This window comes from Hyla sarda, unplaced genomic scaffold (assembly GCF_029499605.1).
Source record: "Hyla sarda isolate aHylSar1 unplaced genomic scaffold, aHylSar1.hap1 scaffold_515, whole genome shotgun sequence".
Lineage (NCBI taxonomy): Eukaryota > Metazoa > Chordata > Amphibia > Anura > Hylidae > Hyla > Hyla sarda.
In genome coordinates, this window is record NW_026610526.1 from 194,891 (window position 1) to 213,936 (window position 19,046).

At 46.2% G+C, this 19,046-nt stretch overlaps 9 non-coding genes across 9 annotated transcripts; all 9 read left to right on the top strand.

Annotated features, from left to right (window-relative positions):
• Positions 1-363: 363 nt before the first annotated feature.
• On the top strand, positions 364-554 carry LOC130338164 (U2 spliceosomal RNA). The gene has a single exon (XR_008878914.1). It is a non-coding gene; the product is annotated as a U2 spliceosomal RNA (small nuclear RNA).
• A 2,076-nt stretch (positions 555-2,630) lies between these two features.
• LOC130338165 (U2 spliceosomal RNA) lies at positions 2,631-2,821 on the top strand. The gene has a single exon (XR_008878915.1). It is a non-coding gene; the product is annotated as a U2 spliceosomal RNA (small nuclear RNA).
• A 2,089-nt stretch (positions 2,822-4,910) lies between these two features.
• On the top strand, positions 4,911-5,101 carry LOC130338166 (U2 spliceosomal RNA). The gene has a single exon (XR_008878916.1). It is a non-coding gene; the product is annotated as a U2 spliceosomal RNA (small nuclear RNA).
• A 2,095-nt stretch (positions 5,102-7,196) lies between these two features.
• LOC130338168 (U2 spliceosomal RNA) lies at positions 7,197-7,387 on the top strand. The gene has a single exon (XR_008878917.1). It is a non-coding gene; the product is annotated as a U2 spliceosomal RNA (small nuclear RNA).
• A 2,084-nt stretch (positions 7,388-9,471) lies between these two features.
• On the top strand, positions 9,472-9,662 carry LOC130338169 (U2 spliceosomal RNA). Its single transcript, XR_008878918.1, has one exon. It is a non-coding gene; the product is annotated as a U2 spliceosomal RNA (small nuclear RNA).
• A 2,091-nt stretch (positions 9,663-11,753) lies between these two features.
• LOC130338170 (U2 spliceosomal RNA) lies at positions 11,754-11,944 on the top strand. The gene has a single exon (XR_008878919.1). It is a non-coding gene; the product is annotated as a U2 spliceosomal RNA (small nuclear RNA).
• Positions 11,945-14,031: 2,087 nt separating this feature from the next.
• LOC130338172 (U2 spliceosomal RNA) lies at positions 14,032-14,222 on the top strand. Its single transcript, XR_008878921.1, has one exon. It is a non-coding gene; the product is annotated as a U2 spliceosomal RNA (small nuclear RNA).
• Positions 14,223-16,311: 2,089 nt separating this feature from the next.
• LOC130338173 (U2 spliceosomal RNA) lies at positions 16,312-16,502 on the top strand. Its single transcript, XR_008878922.1, has one exon. It is a non-coding gene; the product is annotated as a U2 spliceosomal RNA (small nuclear RNA).
• A 2,091-nt stretch (positions 16,503-18,593) lies between these two features.
• LOC130338174 (U2 spliceosomal RNA) lies at positions 18,594-18,784 on the top strand. The gene has a single exon (XR_008878923.1). It is a non-coding gene; the product is annotated as a U2 spliceosomal RNA (small nuclear RNA).
• Positions 18,785-19,046: the final 262 nt, after the last annotated feature.

Sequence of the window (19,046 nt, forward strand, 5' to 3'; positions counted from 1 at the left end):
GGTTTGATACCGTTTGGGGACAGCCAAGGAGGCATCTGCAGGCAACAAAGGTAGGTGTGTGCTTGTGTGTGTGTTTCCTATGCAGATCCTAAGCCCAGTGTCACATGCAAGTAGGAGGAGTAAGAAGGGTTCCTGGCAAATCCGGGTTATGGATTGCATTTAAAAAGGCCCCGTGGGAGTGCAATGGGCCCCTGTCTTGCTGCTTAGCAATAATGGTATGGGTTTAGGTTCTGCTGTGTGTACTGGTGGTTGACTGCCCCCCAGCCCAGAGTGTGCATGGAAAATTGTCTGGCAGCCTCCCTGACAGCAAGCAGTGATAGTGCCCATGAAGGGGACCTTGTTGGGCCCGCCCCTTTCACGGTTATCGCTTCTCGGCCTTTTGGCTAAGATCAAGTGTAGTATCTGTTCTTATCAGTTTAATATCTGATACGTCCCCTATCTGGGGACCATATATTAAATGGATTTTTGAGAACGGGGGCCGATTTCGAAGCTTGCTTCCGTCGCCCTATGCATTGACCCGATATGGCAGTATCTTCGGGTACAGTGCACCACCCCCTTACAGGGTTAAAAAGAAAGATTCCTACTTTCATTGCTACCTGCTTGCTGGCTAGCCAGCTAGCCAGCCCTGTGGGCCTTGCTGCTGCTGCAGCCAAAAAACAAAAGGTGGTGCTGCTTCTGCTGCTTCTGCTTCTGCTTGTGTCTGGCCCCTGTTGGAGCGTCCAGGCACAGGACTTCTGCTGCTGCTGACTAAATGGCCTCCTTAATTGGATCATTTGAGTAGCCAGCACACCTGTGCAGGTAGGGCATGACATGATAGGCAGCTGCCTTGATAGCGGGTGGGTGCTGAATGTTCCTAATTGACAAAATAAGATTAATGCTTATGAAGAAATATAAAATCTCATCCCTTCCCCAATATCGCGCCACACCCCTACCCCTTAATTCCCTGGTTGAACTTGATGGACATATGTCTTTTTTCGACCGTACTAACTATGTAACTATGTAACATAACATGGGGGGGGGGGGGTCTCCTGGCTGTTCACACAGGTGTGTCATTGCTGTACATTGACCATGCATTGCTTCTGTGGTATTGCAAAGGCAAAGACAAATGCTTCCAGCCATCCATTGCACTAATGGATTGGTCATCAGCTGGCTGTCTATGTCCCGCATCAATATAGACCAAAGTACAGAGGGTTAGGCTATGCTATTGTGCACCTACCTGATGCATCAGAAGGTGCGAGGCCCTTGCTAAATTCTGTGCACAGACTTTGAGATCTATGCTTTAGACTGTATCTAAACCTGCTCCAACATGGACTGACATTCTGGCCTACTTTCAGCCGATGCGACTTGTCTGTCGCTGAACAGTCGCTTTTTATGTATTCAGCACCTATGTATAATGTTGTAAAAATGCTCTAGAAGCTAAAGTCGCAGAAATGTCACACATATTTGGCCTGCAACTTTCTGTGCGACAAATTCAGACAGGAAAAATCAGTATAAATCCTTAGAAAATTATCCCCCAGTGTCTCCATCTGCTGGCGGTATTGAATAAGCATTGCTGCACTGATGGGGTATGCATTAGACGAAAAAAAAGAAGAAAAAGAAGAATAATACGCCCAGAAAAGAGGCGAAAAGGAGAAAAACGTAAAAAAACGTGAAAAAAAAGTAAGAGGAAGAGAAGGGAAAAAAAGGTGGAAATGGGTTTAAAAGTGATTTCGGCGGAGAAATATATATATATATATATATATATATATATATATATATGCGCACACACACACATAGATATAAACGTATTCTCCGTTGAGATATTGCAGCCGCTGCTGTGTCCAGGCCCAGGAGCCTTAGCACTGTGCTGTGATGTCACTCAATACCACTGACATCACTAGGTGTAAACAACATCTCTCCTTTGCTGTGTATGTGACTATGGAGCTGTTTGGTGATGTCGTCTATTACGGCCTTCATAGAAGCAACAGGAGATTGTTGCATCCATCTAGAACCCTCAGAACTACAGTGCTATGATGTCACTCACTTCCACAGGCCTTGCAGAGTGTAAACAACAACAACCCAGCTTTGTTGTGTATGTAACCATAGGGATTTGTGATGTCACCTAGAACCTTCACAGCAGCGACAGCTTTATGAGGAGCATCAGCACTGCTCTGCCTGAGCAGAACCATCACCGCCATAGGTTGTCAAATAACCCGGATTTAACCCACACAGGTAAGTCCAATGGGGTGCAGGCATGTCCTCTATGCTTACAGCTTCCCGTGGGTGTTGGTTTGATACCGTTTGGGGACAGCCAAGGAGGCATCTGCAGGCAACAAAGGTAGGTGTGTGCTTGTGTGTGTGTTTCCTATGCAGATCCTAAGCCCAGTGTCACATGCAAGTAGGAGGAGTAAGAAGGGTTCCTGGCAAATCCGGGTTATGGATTGCATTTAAAAAGGCCCCGTGGGAGTGCAATGGGCCCCTGTCTTGCTGCTTAGCAATAATGGTATGGGTTTAGGTTCTGCTGTGTGTACTGGTGGTTGACTGCCCCCCAGCCCAGAGTGTGCATGGAAAATTGTCTGGCAGCCTCCCTGACAGCAAGCAGTGATAGTGCCCATGAAGGGGACCTTGTTGGGCCCGCCCCTTTCACGGTTATCGCTTCTCGGCCTTTTGGCTAAGATCAAGTGTAGTATCTGTTCTTATCAGTTTAATATCTGATACGTCCCCTATCTGGGGACCATATATTAAATGGATTTTTGAGAACGGGGGCCGATTTCGAAGCTTGCTTCCGTCGCCCTATGCATTGACCCGATATGGCAGTATCTTCGGGTACAGTGCACCACCCCCTTACAGGGTTAAAAAGAAAGATTCCTACTTTCATTGCTACCTGCTTGCTGGCTAGCCAGCTAGCCAGCCCTGTGGGCCTTGCTGCTGCTGCAGCCAAAAAACAAAAGGTGGTGCTGCTGCTGCTTCTGCTGCTTCTGCTTCTGCTTGTGTCTGGCCCCTGTTGGAGCGTCCAGGCACAGGACTTCTGCTGCTGCTGACTAAATGGCCTCCTTAATTGGATCATTTGAGTAGCCAGCACACCTGTGCAGGTAGGGCATGACATGATAGGCAGCTGCCTTGATAGCGGGTGGGTGCTGAATGTTCCTAATTGACAAAATAAGATTAATGCTTATGAAGAAATATAAAATCTCATCCCTTCCCCAATATCGCGCCACACCCCTACCCCTTAATTCCCTGGTTGAACTTGATGGACATATGTCTTTTTTCGACCGTACTAACTATGTAACTATGTAACATAACATGGGGGGGGGGGGTCTCCTGGCTGTTCACACAGGTGTGTCATTGCTGTACATTGACCATGCATTGCTTCTGTGGTATTGCAAAGGCAAAGACAAATGCTTCCAGCCATCCATTGCACTAATGGATTGGTCATCAGCTGGCTGTCTATGTCCCGCATCAATATAGACCAAAGTACAGAGGGTTAGGCTATGCTATTGTGCACCTACCTGATGCATCAGAAGGTGCGAGGCCCTTGCTAAATTCTGTGCACAGACTTTGAGATCTATGCTTTAGACTGTATCTAAACCTGCTCCAACATGGACTGACATTCTGGCCTACTTTCAGCCGATGCGACTTGTCTGTCGCTGAACAGTCGCTTTTTATGTATTCAGCACCTATGTATAATGTTGTAAAAATGCTCTAGAAGCTAAAGTCGCAGAAATGTCACACATATTTGGCCTGCAACTTTCTGTGCGACAAATTCAGACAGGAAAAATCAGTATAAATCCTTAGAAAATTATCCCCCAGTGTCTCCATCTGCTGGCGGTATTGAATAAGCATTGCTGCACTGATGGGGTATGCATTAGACGAAAAAAAAGAAGAAAAAGAAGAATAATACGCCCAGAAAAGAGGCGAAAAGGAGAAAAACGTAAAAAAACGTGAAAAAAAAGTAAGAGGAAGAGAAGGGAAAAAAAGGTGGAAATGGGTTTAAAAGTGATTTCGGCGGAGAAATATATATATATATATATATATATATATATATATATATATATATATGCGCACACACACACATAGATATAAACGTATTCTCCGTTGAGATATTGCAGCCGCTGCTGTGTCCAGGCCCAGGAGCCTTAGCACTGTGCTGTGATGTCACTCAATACCACTGACATCACTAGGTGTAAACAACATCTCTCCTTTGCTGTGTATGTGACTATGGAGCTGTTTGGTGATGTCGTCTATTACGGCCTTCATAGAAGCAACAGGAGATTGTTGCATCCATCTTGAACCCTCAGAACTACAGTGCTATGATGTCACTCACTTCCACAGGCCTTGCAGAGTGTAAACAACAACAACCCAGCTTTGTTGTGTATGTAACCATAGGGATTTGTGATGTCACCTAGAACCTTCACAGCAGCGACAGCTTTATGAGGAGCATCAGCACTGCTCTGCCTGAGCAGAACCATCACCGCCATAGGTTGTCAAATAACCCGGATTTAACCCACACAGGTAAGTCCAATGGGGTGCAGGCATGTCCTCTATGCTTACAGCTTCCCGTGGGTGTTGGTTTGATACCGTTTGGGGACAGCCAAGGAGGCATCTGCAGGCAACAAAGGTAGGTGTGTGCTTGTGTGTGTGTTTCCTATGCAGATCCTAAGCCCAGTGTCACATGCAAGTAGGAGGAGTAAGAAGGGTTCCTGGCAAATCCGGGTTATGGATTGCATTTAAAAAGGCCCCGTGGGAGTGCAATGGGCCCCTGTCTTGCTGCTTAGCAATAATGGTATGGGTTTAGGTTCTGCTGTGTGTACTGGTGGTTGACTGCCCCCCAGCCCAGAGTGTGCATGGAAAATTGTCTGGCAGCCTTCCTGACAGCAAGCAGTGATAGTGCCCATGAAGGGGACCTTGTTGGGCCCGCCCCTTTCACGGTTATCGCTTCTCGGCCTTTTGGCTAAGATCAAGTGTAGTATCTGTTCTTATCAGTTTAATATCTGATACGTCCCCTATCTGGGGACCATATATTAAATGGATTTTTGAGAACGGGGGCCGATTTCGAAGCTTGCTTCCGTCGCCCTATGCATTGACCCGATATGGCAGTATCTTCGGGTACAGTGCACCACCCCCTTACAGGGTTAAAAAGAAAGATTCCTACTTTCATTGCTACCTGCTTGCTGGCTAGCCAGCTAGCCAGCCCTGTGGGCCTTGCTGCTGCTGCAGCCAAAAAACAAAAGGTGGTGCTGCTGCTGCTTCTGCTGCTTCTGCTTCTGCTTGTGTCTGGCCCCTGTTGGAGCGTCCAGGCACAGGACTTCTGCTGCTGCTGACTAAATGGCCTCCTTAATTGGATCATTTGAGTAGCCAGCACACCTGTGCAGGTAGGGCATGACATGATAGGCAGCTGCCTTGATAGCGGGTGGGTGCTGAATGTTCCTAATTGACAAAATAAGATTAATGCTTATGAAGAAATATAAAATCTCATCCCTTCCCCAATATCGCGCCACACCCCTACCCCTTAATTCCCTGGTTGAACTTGATGGACATATGTCTTTTTTCGACCGTACTAACTATGTAACTATGTAACATAACATGGGGGGGGGGGGGGTCTCCTGGCTGTTCACACAGGTGTGTCATTGCTGTACATTGACCATGCATTGCTTCTGTGGTATTGCAAAGGCAAAGACAAATGCTTCCAGCCATCCATTGCACTAATGGATTGGTCATCAGCTGGCTGTCTATGTCCCGCATCAATATAGACCAAAGTACAGAGGGTTAGGCTATGCTATTGTGCACCTACCTGATGCATCAGAAGGTGCGAGGCCCTTGCTAAATTCTGTGCACAGACTTTGAGATCTATGCTTTAGACTGTATCTAAACCTGCTCCAACATGGACTGACATTCTGGCCTACTTTCAGCCGATGCGACTTGTCTGTCGCTGAACAGTCGCTTTTTATGTATTCAGCACCTATGTATAATGTTGTAAAAATGCTCTAGAAGCTAAAGTCGCAGAAATGTCACACATATTTGGCCTGCAACTTTCTGTGCGACAAATTCAGACAGGAAAAATCAGTATAAATCCTTAGAAAATTATCCCCCAGTGTCTCCATCTGCTGGCGGTATTGAATAAGCATTGCTGCACTGATGGGGTATGCATTAGACGAAAAAAAAGAAGAAAAAGAAGAATAATACGCCCAGAAAAGAGGCGAAAAGGAGAAAAACGTAAAAAAACGTGAAAAAAAAGTAAGAGGAAGAGAAGGGAAAAAAAGGTGGAAATGGGTTTAAAAGTGATTTCGGCGGAGAAATATATATATATATATATATATATATATATATATATATATATATATATATGCGCACACACACACATATATATAAACGTATTCTCCGTTGAGATATTGCAGCCGCTGCTGTGTCCAGGCCCAGGAGCCTTAGCACTGTGCTGTGATGTCACTCAATACCACTGACATCACTAGGTGTAAACAACATCTCTCCTTTGCTGTGTATGTGACTATGGAGCTGTTTGGTGATGTCGTCTATTACGGCCTTCATAGAAGCAACAGGAGATTGTTGCATCCATCTTGAACCCTCAGAACTACAGTGCTATGATGTCACTCACTTCCACAGGCCTTGCAGAGTGTAAACAACAACAACCCAGCTTTGTTGTGTATGTAACCATAGGGATTTGTGATGTCACCTAGAACCTTCACAGCAGCGACAGCTTTATGAGGAGCATCAGCACTGCTCTGCCTGAGCAGAACCATCACCGCCATAGGTTGTCAAATAACCCGGATTTAACCCACACAGGTAAGTCCAATGGGGTGCAGGCATGTCCTCTATGCTTACAGCTTCCCGTGGGTGTTGGTTTGATACCGTTTGGGGACAGCCAAGGAGGCATCTGCAGGCAACAAAGGTAGGTGTGTGCTTGTGTGTGTGTTTCCTATGCAGATCCTAAGCCCAGTGTCACATGCAAGTAGGAGGAGTAAGAAGGGTTCCTGGCAAATCCGGGTTATGGATTGCATTTAAAAAGGCCCCGTGGGAGTGCAATGGGCCCCTGTCTTGCTGCTTAGCAATAATGGTATGGGTTTAGGTTCTGCTGTGTGTACTGGTGGTTGACTGCCCCCCAGCCCAGAGTGTGCATGGAAAATTGTCTGGCAGCCTCCCTGACAGCAAGCAGTGATAGTGCCCATGAAGGGGACCTTGTTGGGCCCGCCCCTTTCACGGTTATCGCTTCTCGGCCTTTTGGCTAAGATCAAGTGTAGTATCTGTTCTTATCAGTTTAATATCTGATACGTCCCCTATCTGGGGACCATATATTAAATGGATTTTTGAGAACGGGGGCCGATTTCGAAGCTTGCTTCCGTCGCCCTATGCATTGACCCGATATGGCAGTATCTTCGGGTACAGTGCACCACCCCCTTACAGGGTTAAAAAGAAAGATTCCTACTTTCATTGCTACCTGCTTGCTGGCTAGCCAGCTAGCCAGCCCTGTGGGCCTTGCTGCTGCTGCAGCCAAAAAACAAAAGGTGGTGCTGCTGCTGCTTCTGCTGCTTCTGCTTCTGCTTGTGTCTGGCCCCTGTTGGAGCGTCCAGGCACAGGACTTCTGCTGCTGCTGACTAAATGGCCTCCTTAATTGGATCATTTGAGTAGCCAGCACACCTGTGCAGGTAGGGCATGACATGATAGGCAGCTGCCTTGATAGCGGGTGGGTGCTGAATGTTCCTAATTGACAAAATAAGATTAATGCTTATGAAGAAATATAAAATCTCATCCCTTCCCCAATATCGCGCCACACCCCTACCCCTTAATTCCCTGGTTGAACTTGATGGACATATGTCTTTTTTCGACCGTACTAACTATGTAACTATGTAACATAACATGGGGGGGGGGGTCTCCTGGCTGTTCACACAGGTGTGTCATTGCTGTACATTGACCATGCATTGCTTCTGTGGTATTGCAAAGGCAAAGACAAATGCTTCCAGCCATCCATTGCACTAATGGATTGGTCATCAGCTGGCTGTCTATGTCCCGCATCAATATAGACCAAAGTACAGAGGGTTAGGCTATGCTATTGTGCACCTACCTGATGCATCAGAAGGTGCGAGGCCCTTGCTAAATTCTGTGCACAGACTTTGAGATCTATGCTTTAGACTGTATCTAAACCTGCTCCAACATGGACTGACATTCTGGCCTACTTTCAGCCGATGCGACTTGTCTGTCGCTGAACAGTCGCTTTTTATGTATTCAGCACCTATGTATAATGTTGTAAAAATGCTCTAGAAGCTAAAGTCGCAGAAATGTCACACATATTTGGCCTGCAACTTTCTGTGCGACAAATTCAGACAGGAAAAATCAGTATAAATCCTTAGAAAATTATCCCCCAGTGTCTCCATCTGCTGGCGGTATTGAATAAGCATTGCTGCACTGATGGGGTATGCATTAGACGAAAAAAAAGAAGAAAAAGAAGAATAATACGCCCAGAAAAGAGGCGAAAAGGAGAAAAACGTAAAAAAACGTGAAAAAAAAGTAAGAGGAAGAGAAGGGAAAAAAAGGTGGAAATGGGTTTAAAAGTGATTTCGGCGGAGAAATATATATATATATATATATATATATATATATATATATATATGCGCACACACACACATAGATATAAACGTATTCTCCGTTGAGATATTGCAGCCGCTGCTGTGTCCAGGCCCAGGAGCCTTAGCACTGTGCTGTGATGTCACTCAATACCACTGACATCACTAGGTGTAAACAACATCTCTCCTTTGCTGTGTATGTGACTATGGAGCTGTTTGGTGATGTCGTCTATTACGGCCTTCATAGAAGCAACAGGAGATTGTTGCATCCATCTTGAACCCTCAGAACTACAGTGCTATGATGTCACTCACTTCCACAGGCCTTGCAGAGTGTAAACAACAACAACCCAGCTTTGTTGTGTATGTAACCATAGGGATTTGTGATGTCACCTAGAACCTTCACAGCAGCGACAGCTTTATGAGGAGCATCAGCACTGCTCTGCCTGAGCAGAACCATCACCGCCATAGGTTGTCAAATAACCCGGATTTAACCCACACAGGTAAGTCCAATGGGGTGCAGGCATGTCCTCTATGCTTACAGCTTCCCGTGGGTGTTGGTTTGATACCGTTTGGGGACAGCCAAGGAGGCATCTGCAGGCAACAAAGGTAGGTGTGTGCTTGTGTGTGTGTTTCCTATGCAGATCCTAAGCCCAGTGTCACATGCAAGTAGGAGGAGTAAGAAGGGTTCCTGGCAAATCCGGGTTATGGATTGCATTTAAAAAGGCTCCGTGGGAGTGCAATGGGCCCCTGTCTTGCTGCTTAGCAATAATGGTATGGGTTTAGGTTCTGCTGTGTGTACTGGTGGTTGACTGCCCCCCAGCCCAGAGTGTGCATGGAAAATTGTCTGGCAGCCTCCCTGACAGCAAGCAGTGATAGTGCCCATGAAGGGGACCTTGTTGGGCCCGCCCCTTTCACGGTTATCGCTTCTCGGCCTTTTGGCTAAGATCAAGTGTAGTATCTGTTCTTATCAGTTTAATATCTGATACGTCCCCTATCTGGGGACCATATATTAAATGGATTTTTGAGAACGGGGGCCGATTTCGAAGCTTGCTTCCGTCGCCCTATGCATTGACCCGATATGGCAGTATCTTCGGGTACAGTGCACCACCCCCTTACAGGGTTAAAAAGAAAGATTCCTACTTTCATTGCTACCTGCTTGCTGGCTAGCCAGCTAGCCAGCCCTGTGGGCCTTGCTGCTGCTGCAGCCAAAAAACAAAAGGTGGTGCTGCTGCTGCTTCTGCTGCTTCTGCTTCTGCTTGTGTCTGGCCCCTGTTGGAGTGTCCAGGCACAGGACTTCTGCTGCTGCTGACTAAATGGCCTCCTTAATTGGATCATTTGAGTAGCCAGCACACCTGTGCAGGTAGGGCATGACATGATAGGCAGCTGCCTTGATAGCGGGTGGGTGCTGAATGTTCCTAATTGACAAAATAAGATTAATGCTTATGAAGAAATATAAAATCTCATCCCTTCCCCAATATCGCGCCACACCCCTACCCCTTAATTCCCTGGTTGAACTTGATGGACATATGTCTTTTTTCGACCGTACTAACTATGTAACTATGTAACATAACATGGGGGGGGGGTCTCCTGGCTGTTCACACAGGTGTGTCATTGCTGTACATTGACCATGCATTGCTTCTGTGGTATTGCAAAGGCAAAGACAAATGCTTCCAGCCATCCATTGCACTAATGGATTGGTCATCAGCTGGCTGTCTATGTCCCGCATCAATATAGACCAAAGTACAGAGGGTTAGGCTATGCTATTGTGCACCTACCTGATGCATCAGAAGGTGCGAGGCCCTTGCTAAATTCTGTGCACAGACTTTGAGATCTATGCTTTAGACTGTATCTAAACCTGCTCCAACATGGACTGACATTCTGGCCTACTTTCAGCCGATGCGACTTGTCTGTCGCTGAACAGTCGCTTTTTATGTATTCAGCACCTATGTATAATGTTGTAAAAATGCTCTAGAAGCTAAAGTCGCAGAAATGTCACACATATTTGGCCTGCAACTTTCTGTGCGACAAATTCAGACAGGAAAAATCAGTATAAATCCTTAGAAAATTATCCCCCAGTGTCTCCATCTGCTGGCGGTATTGAATAAGCATTGCTGCACTGATGGGGTATGCATTAGACGAAAAAAAAGAAGAAAAAGAAGAATAATACGCCCAGAAAAGAGGCAAAAAGGAGAAAAACGTAAAAAAACGTGAAAAAAAAGTAAGAGGAAGAGAAGGGAAAAAAAGGTGGAAATGGGTTTAAAAGTGATTTCGGCGGAGAAATATATATATATATATATATATATATATATATATATATATATATATATATGCGCACACACACACATAGATATAAACGTATTCTCCGTTGAGATATTGCAGCCGCTGCTGTGTCCAGGCCCAGGAGCCTTAGCACTGTGCTGTGATGTCACTCAATACCACTGACATCACTAGGTGTAAACAACATCTCTCCTTTGCTGTGTATGTGACTATGGAGCTGTTTGGTGATGTCGTCTATTACGGCCTTCATAGAAGCAACAGGAGATTGTTGCATCCATCTTGAACCCTCAGAACTACAGTGCTATGATGTCACTCACTTCCACAGGCCTTGCAGAGTGTAAACAACAACAACCCAGCTTTGTTGTGTATGTAACCATAGGGATTTGTGATGTCACCTAGAACCTTCACAGCAGCGACAGCTTTATGAGGAGCATCAGCACTGCTCTGCCTGAGCAGAACCATCACCGCCATAGGTTGTCAAATAACCCGGATTTAACCCACACAGGTAAGTCCAATGGGGTGCAGGCATGTCCTCTATGCTTACAGCTTCCCGTGGGTGTTGGTTTGATACCGTTTGGGGACAGCCAAGGAGGCATCTGCAGGCAACAAAGGTAGGTGTGTGCTTGTGTGTGTGTTTCCTATGCAGATCCTAAGCCCAGTGTCACATGCAAGTAGGAGGAGTAAGAAGGGTTCCTGGCAAATCCGGGTTATGGATTGCATTTAAAAAGGCCCCGTGGGAGTGCAATGGGCCCCTGTCTTGCTGCTTAGCAATAATGGTATGGGTTTAGGTTCTGCTGTGTGTACTGGTGGTTGACTGCCCCCCAGCCCAGAGTGTGCATGGAAAATTGTCTGGCAGCCTCCCTGACAGCAAGCAGTGATAGTGCCCATGAAGGGGACCTTGTTGGGCCCGCCCCTTTCACGGTTATCGCTTCTCGGCCTTTTGGCTAAGATCAAGTGTAGTATCTGTTCTTATCAGTTTAATATCTGATACGTCCCCTATCTGGGGACCATATATTAAATGGATTTTTGAGAACGGGGGCCGATTTCGAAGCTTGCTTCCGTCGCCCTATGCATTGACCCGATATGGCAGTATCTTCGGGTACAGTGCACCACCCCCTTACAGGGTTAAAAAGAAAGATTCCTACTTTCATTGCTACCTGCTTGCTGGCTAGCCAGCTAGCCAGCCCTGTGGGCCTTGCTGCTGCTGCAGCCAAAAAACAAAAGGTGGTGCTGCTGCTGCTTCTGCTGCTTCTGCTTCTGCTTGTGTCTGGCCCCTGTTGGAGCGTCCAGGCACAGGACTTCTGCTGCTGCTGACTAAATGGCCTCCTTAATTGGATCATTTGAGTAGCCAGCACACCTGTGCAGGTAGGGCATGACATGATAGGCAGCTGCCTTGATAGCGGGTGGGTGCTGAATGTTCCTAATTGACAAAATAAGATTAATGCTTATGAAGAAATATAAAATCTCATCCCTTCCCCAATATCGCGCCACACCCCTACCCCTTAATTCCCTGGTTGAACTTGATGGACATATGTCTTTTTTCGACCGTACTAACTATGTAACTATGTAACATAACATGGGGGGGGGGGGGTCTCCTGGCTGTTCACACAGGTGTGTCATTGCTGTACATTGACCATGCATTGCTTCTGTGGTATTGCAAAGGCAAAGACAAATGCTTCCAGCCATCCATTGCACTAATGGATTGGTCATCAGCTGGCTGTCTATGTCCCGCATCAATATAGACCAAAGTACAGAGGGTTAGGCTATGCTATTGTGCACCTACCTGATGCATCAGAAGGTGCGAGGCCCTTGCTAAATTCTGTGCACAGACTTTGAGATCTATGCTTTAGACTGTATCTAAACCTGCTCCAACATGGACTGACATTCTGGCCTACTTTCAGCCGATGCGACTTGTCTGTCGCTGAACAGTCGCTTTTTATGTATTCAGCACCTATGTATAATGTTGTAAAAATGCTCTAGAAGCTAAAGTCGCAGAAATGTCACACATATTTGGCCTGCAACTTTCTGTGCGACAAATTCAGACAGGAAAAATCAGTATAAATCCTTAGAAAATTATCCCCCAGTGTCTCCATCTGCTGGCGGTATTGAATAAGCATTGCTGCACTGATGGGGTATGCATTAGACGAAAAAAAAGAAGAAAAAGAAGAATAATACGCCCAGAAAAGAGGCGAAAAGGAGAAAAACGTAAAAAAACGTGAAAAAAAAGTAAGAGGAAGAGAAGGGAAAAAAAGGTGGAAATGGGTTTAAAAGTGATTTCGGCGGAGAATATATATATATATATATATATATATATATATATATATATATATGCGCACACACACACATAGATATAAACGTATTCTCCGTTGAGATATTGCAGCCGCTGCTGTGTCCAGGCCCAGGAGCCTTAGCACTGTGCTGTGATGTCACTCAATACCACTGACATCACTAGGTGTAAACAACATCTCTCCTTTGCTGTGTATGTGACTATGGAGCTGTTTGGTGATGTCGTCTATTACGGCCTTCATAGAAGCAACAGGAGATTGTTGCATCCATCTTGAACCCTCAGAACTACAGTGCTATGATGTCACTCACTTCCACAGGCCTTGCAGAGTGTAAACAACAACAACCCAGCTTTGTTGTGTATGTAACCATAGGGATTTGTGATGTCACCTAGAACCTTCACAGCAGCGACAGCTTTATGAGGAGCATCAGCACTGCTCTGCCTGAGCAGAACCATCACCGCCATAGGTTGTCAAATAACCCGGATTTAACCCACACAGGTAAGTCCAATGGGGTGCAGGCATGTCCTCTATGCTTACAGCTTCCCGTGGGTGTTGGTTTGATACCGTTTGGGGACAGCCAAGGAGGCATCTGCAGGCAACAAAGGTAGGTGTGTGCTTGTGTGTGTGTTTCCTATGCAGATCCTAAGCCCAGTGTCACATGCAAGTAGGAGGAGTAAGAAGGGTTCCTGGCAAATCCGGGTTATGGATTGCATTTAAAAAGGCCCCGTGGGAGTGCAATGGGCCCCTGTCTTGCTGCTTAGCAATAATGGTATGGGTTTAGGTTCTGCTGTGTGTACTGGTGGTTGACTGCCCCCCAGCCCAGAGTGTGCATGGAAAATTGTCTGGCAGCCTCCCTGACAGCAAGCAGTGATAGTGCCCATGAAGGGGACCTTGTTGGGCCCGCCCCTTTCACGGTTATCGCTTCTCGGCCTTTTGGCTAAGATCAAGTGTAGTATCTGTTCTTATCAGTTTAATATCTGATACGTCCCCTATCTGGGGACCATATATTAAATGGATTTTTGAGAACGGGGGCCGATTTCGAAGCTTGCTTCCGTCGCCCTATGCATTGACCCGATATGGCAGTATCTTCGGGTACAGTGCACCACCCCCTTACAGGGTTAAAAAGAAAGATTCCTACTTTCATTGCTACCTGCTTGCTGGCTAGCCAGCTAGCCAGCCCTGTGGGCCTTGCTGCTGCTGCAGCCAAAAAACAAAAGGTGGTGCTGCTGCTGCTTCTGCTGCTTCTGCTTGTGTCTGGCCCCTGTTGGAGCGTCCAGGCACAGGACTTCTGCTGCTGCTGACTAAATGGCCTCCTTAATTGGATCATTTGAGTAGCCAGCACACCTGTGCAGGTAGGGCATGACATGATAGGCAGCTGCCTTGATAGCGGGTGGGTGCTGAATGTTCCTAATTGACAAAATAAGATTAATGCTTATGAAGAAATATAAAATCTCATCCCTTCCCCAATATCGCGCCACACCCCTACCCCTTAATTCCCTGGTTGAACTTGATGGACATATGTCTTTTTTCGACCGTACTAACTATGTAACTATGTAACATAACATGGGGGGGGGGTCTCCTGGCTGTTCACACAGGTGTGTCATTGCTGTACATTGACCATGCATTGCTTCTGTGGTATTGCAAAGGCAAAGACAAATGCTTCCAGCCATCCATTGCACTAATGGATTGGTCATCAGCTGGCTGTCTATGTCCCGCATCAATATAGACCAAAGTACAGAGGGTTAGGCTATGCTATTGTGCACCTACCTGATGCATCAGAAGGTGCGAGGCCCTTGCTAAATTCTGTGCACAGACTTTGAGATCTATGCTTTAGACTGTATCTAAACCTGCTCCAACATGGACTGACATTCTGGCCTACTTTCAGCCGATGCGACTTGTCTGTCGCTGAACAGTCGCTTTTTATGTATTCAGCACCTATGTATAATGTTGTAAAAATGCTCTAGAAGCTAAAGTCGCAGAAATGTCACACATATTTGGCCTGCAACTTTCTGTGCGACAAATTCAGACAGGAAAAATCAGTATAAATCCTTAGAAAATTATCCCCCAGTGTCTCCATCTGCTGGCGGTATTGAATAAGCATTGCTGCACTGATGGGGTATGCATTAGACGAAAAAAAAGAAGAAAAAGAAGAATAATACGCCCAGAAAAGAGGCGAAAAGGAGAAAAACGTAAAAAAACGTGAAAAAAAAGTAAGAGGAAGAGAAGGGAAAAAAAGGTGGAAATGGGTTTAAAAGTGATTTCGGCGGAGAAATATATATATATATATATATATATATATATATATATATATATATATATATATATGCGCACACACACACATAGATATAAACGTATTCTCCGTTGAGATATTGCAGCCGCTGCTGTGTCCAGGCCCAGGAGCCTTAGCACTGTGCTGTGATGTCACTCAATACCACTGACATCACTAGGTGTAAACAACATCTCTCCTTTGCTGTGTATGTGACTATGGAGCTGTTTGGTGATGTCGTCTATTATGGCCTTCATAGAAGCAACAGGAGATTGTTGCATCCATCTAGAACCCTCAGAACTACAGTGCTATGATGTCACTCACTTCCACAGGCCTTGCAGAGTGTAAACAACAACAACCCAGCTTTGTTGTGTATGTAACCATAGGGATTTGTGATGTCACCTAGAACCTTCACAGCAGCGACAGCTTTATGAGGAGCATCAGCACTGCTCTGCCTGAGCAGAACCATCACCGCCATAGGTTGTCAAATAACCCGGATTTAACCCACACAGGTAAGTCCAATGGGGTGCAGGCATGTCCTCTATGCTTACAGCTTCCCGTGGGTGTTGGTTTGATACCGTTTGGGGACAGCCAAGGAGGCATCTGCAGGCAACAAAGGTAGGTGTGTGCTTGTGTGTGTGTTTCCTATGCAGATCCTAAGCCCAGTGTCACATGCAAGTAGGAGGAGTAAGAAGGGTTCCTGGCAAATCCGGGTTATGGATTGCATTTAAAAAGGCCCCGTGGGAGTGCAATGGGCCCCTGTCTTGCTGCTTAGCAATAATGGTATGGGTTTAGGTTCTGCTGTGTGTACTGGTGGTTGACTGCCCCCCAGCCCAGAGTGTGCATGGAAAATTGTCTGGCAGCCTCCCTGACAGCAAGCAGTGATAGTGCCCATGAAGGGGACCTTGTTGGGCCCGCCCCTTTCACGGTTATCGCTTCTCGGCCTTTTGGCTAAGATCAAGTGTAGTATCTGTTCTTATCAGTTTAATATCTGATACGTCCCCTATCTGGGGACCATATATTAAATGGATTTTTGAGAACGGGGGCCGATTTCGAAGCTTGCTTCCGTCGCCCTATGCATTGACCCGATATGGCAGTATCTTCGGGTACAGTGCACCACCCCCTTACAGGGTTAAAAAGAAAGATTCCTACTTTCATTGCTACCTGCTTGCTGGCTAGCCAGCTAGCCAGCCCTGTGGGCCTTGCTGCTGCTGCAGCCAAAAAACAAAAGGTGGTGCTGCTGCTGCTTCTGCTGCTTCTGCTTCTGCTTGTGTCTGGCCCCTGTTGGAGCGTCCAGGCACAGGACTTCTGCTGCTGCTGACTAAATGGCCTCCTTAATTGGATCATTTGAGTAGCCAGCACACCTGTGCAGGTAGGGCATGACATGATAGGCAGCTGCCTTGATAGCGGGTGGGTGCTGAATGTTCCTAATTGACAAAATAAGATTAATGCTTATGAAGAAATATAAAATCTCATCCCTTCCCCAATATCGCGCCACACCCCTACCCCTTAATTCCCTGGTTGAACTTGATGGACATATGTCTTTTTTCGACCGTACTAACTATGTAACTATGTAACATAACATGGGGGGGGGGGGTCTCCTGGCTGTTCACACAGGTGTGTCATTGCTGTACATTGACCATGCATTGCTTCTGTGGTATTGCAAAGGCAAAGACAAATGCTTCCAGCCATCCATTGCACTAATGGATTGGTCATCAGCTGGCTGTCTATGTCCCGCATCAATATAGACCAAAGTACAGAGGGTTAGGCTATGCTATTGTGCACCTACCTGATGCATCAGAAGGTGCGAGGCCCTTGCTAAATTCTGTGCACAGACTTTGAGATCTATGCTTTAGACTGTATCTAAACCTGCTCCAACATGGACTGACATTCTGGCCTACTTTCAGCCGATGCGACTTGTCTGTCGCTGAACAGTCGCTTTTTATGTATTCAGCACCTATGTATAATGTTGTAAAAATGCTCTAGAAGCTAAAGTCGCAGAAATGTCACACATATTTGGCCTGCAACTTTCTGTGCGACAAATTCAGACAGGAAAAATCAGTATAAATCCTTAGAAAATTATCCCCCAGTGTCTCCATCTGCTGGCGGTATTGAATAAGCATTGCTGCACTGATGGGGTATGCATTAGACGAAAAAAAAGAAGAAAAAGAAGAATAATACGCCCAGAAAAGAGGCGAAAAGGAGAAAAACGTAAAAAAACGTGAAAAAAAAGTAAGAGGAAGAGAAGGGAAAAAAAGGTGGAAATGGGTTTAAAAGTGATTTCGGCGGAGAAATATATATATATATATATATATATATATATATATATATATATATATATGCGCACACACACACATAGATATAAACGTATTCTCCGTTGAGATATTGCAGCCGCTGCTGTGTCCAGGCCCAGGAGCCTTAGCACTGTGCTGTGATGTCACTCAATACCACTGACATCACTAGGTGTAAACAACATCTCTCCTTTGCTGTGTATGTGACTATGGAGCTGTTTGGTGATGTCGTCTATTACGGCCTTCATAGAAGCAACAGGAGATTGTTGCATCCATCTTGAACCCTCAGAACTACAGTGCTATGATGTCACTCACTTCCACAGGCCTTGCAGAGTGTAAACAACAACAACCCAGCTTTGTTGTGTATGTAACCATAGGGATTTGTGATGTCACCTAGAACCTTCACAGCAGCGACAGCTTTATGAGGAGCATCAGCACTGCTCTGCCTGAGCAGAACCATCACCGCCATAGGTTGTCAAATAACCCGGATTTAACCCACACAGGTAAGTCCAATGGGGTGCAGGCATGTCCTCTATGCTTACAGCTTCCCGTGGGTGTTGGTTTGATACCGTTTGGGGACAGCCAAGGAGGCATCTGCAGGCAACAAAGGTAGGTGTGTGCTTGTGTGTGTGTTTCCTATGCAGATCCTAAGCCCAGTGTCACATGCAAGTAGGAGGAGTAAGAAGGGTTCCTGGCAAATCCGGGTTATGGATTGCATTTAAAAAGGCCCCGTGGGAGTGCAATGGGCCCCTGTCTTGCTGCTTAGCAATAATGGTATGGGTTTAGGTTCTGCTGTGTGTACTGGTGGTTGACTGCCCCCCAGCCCAGAGTGTGCATGGAAAATTGTCTGGCAGCCTCCCTGACAGCAAGCAGTGATAGTGCCCATGAAGGGGACCTTGTTGGGCCCGCCCCTTTCACGGTTATCGCTTCTCGGCCTTTTGGCTAAGATCAAGTGTAGTATCTGTTCTTATCAGTTTAATATCTGATACGTCCCCTATCTGGGGACCATATATTAAATGGATTTTTGAGAACGGGGGCCGATTTCGAAGCTTGCTTCCGTCGCCCTATGCATTGACCCGATATGGCAGTATCTTCGGGTACAGTGCACCACCCCCTTACAGGGTTAAAAAGAAAGATTCCTACTTTCATTGCTACCTGCTTGCTGGCTAGCCAGCTAGCCAGCCCTGTGGGCCTTGCTGCTGCTGCAGCCAAAAAACAAAAGGTGGTGCTGCTGCTGCTTCTGCTGCTTCTGCTTCTGCTTGTGTCTGGCCCCTGTTGGAGCGTCCAGGCACAGGACTTCTGCTGCTGCTGACTAAATGGCCTCCTTAATTGGATCATTTGAGTAGCCAGCACACCTGTGCAGGTAGGGCATGAC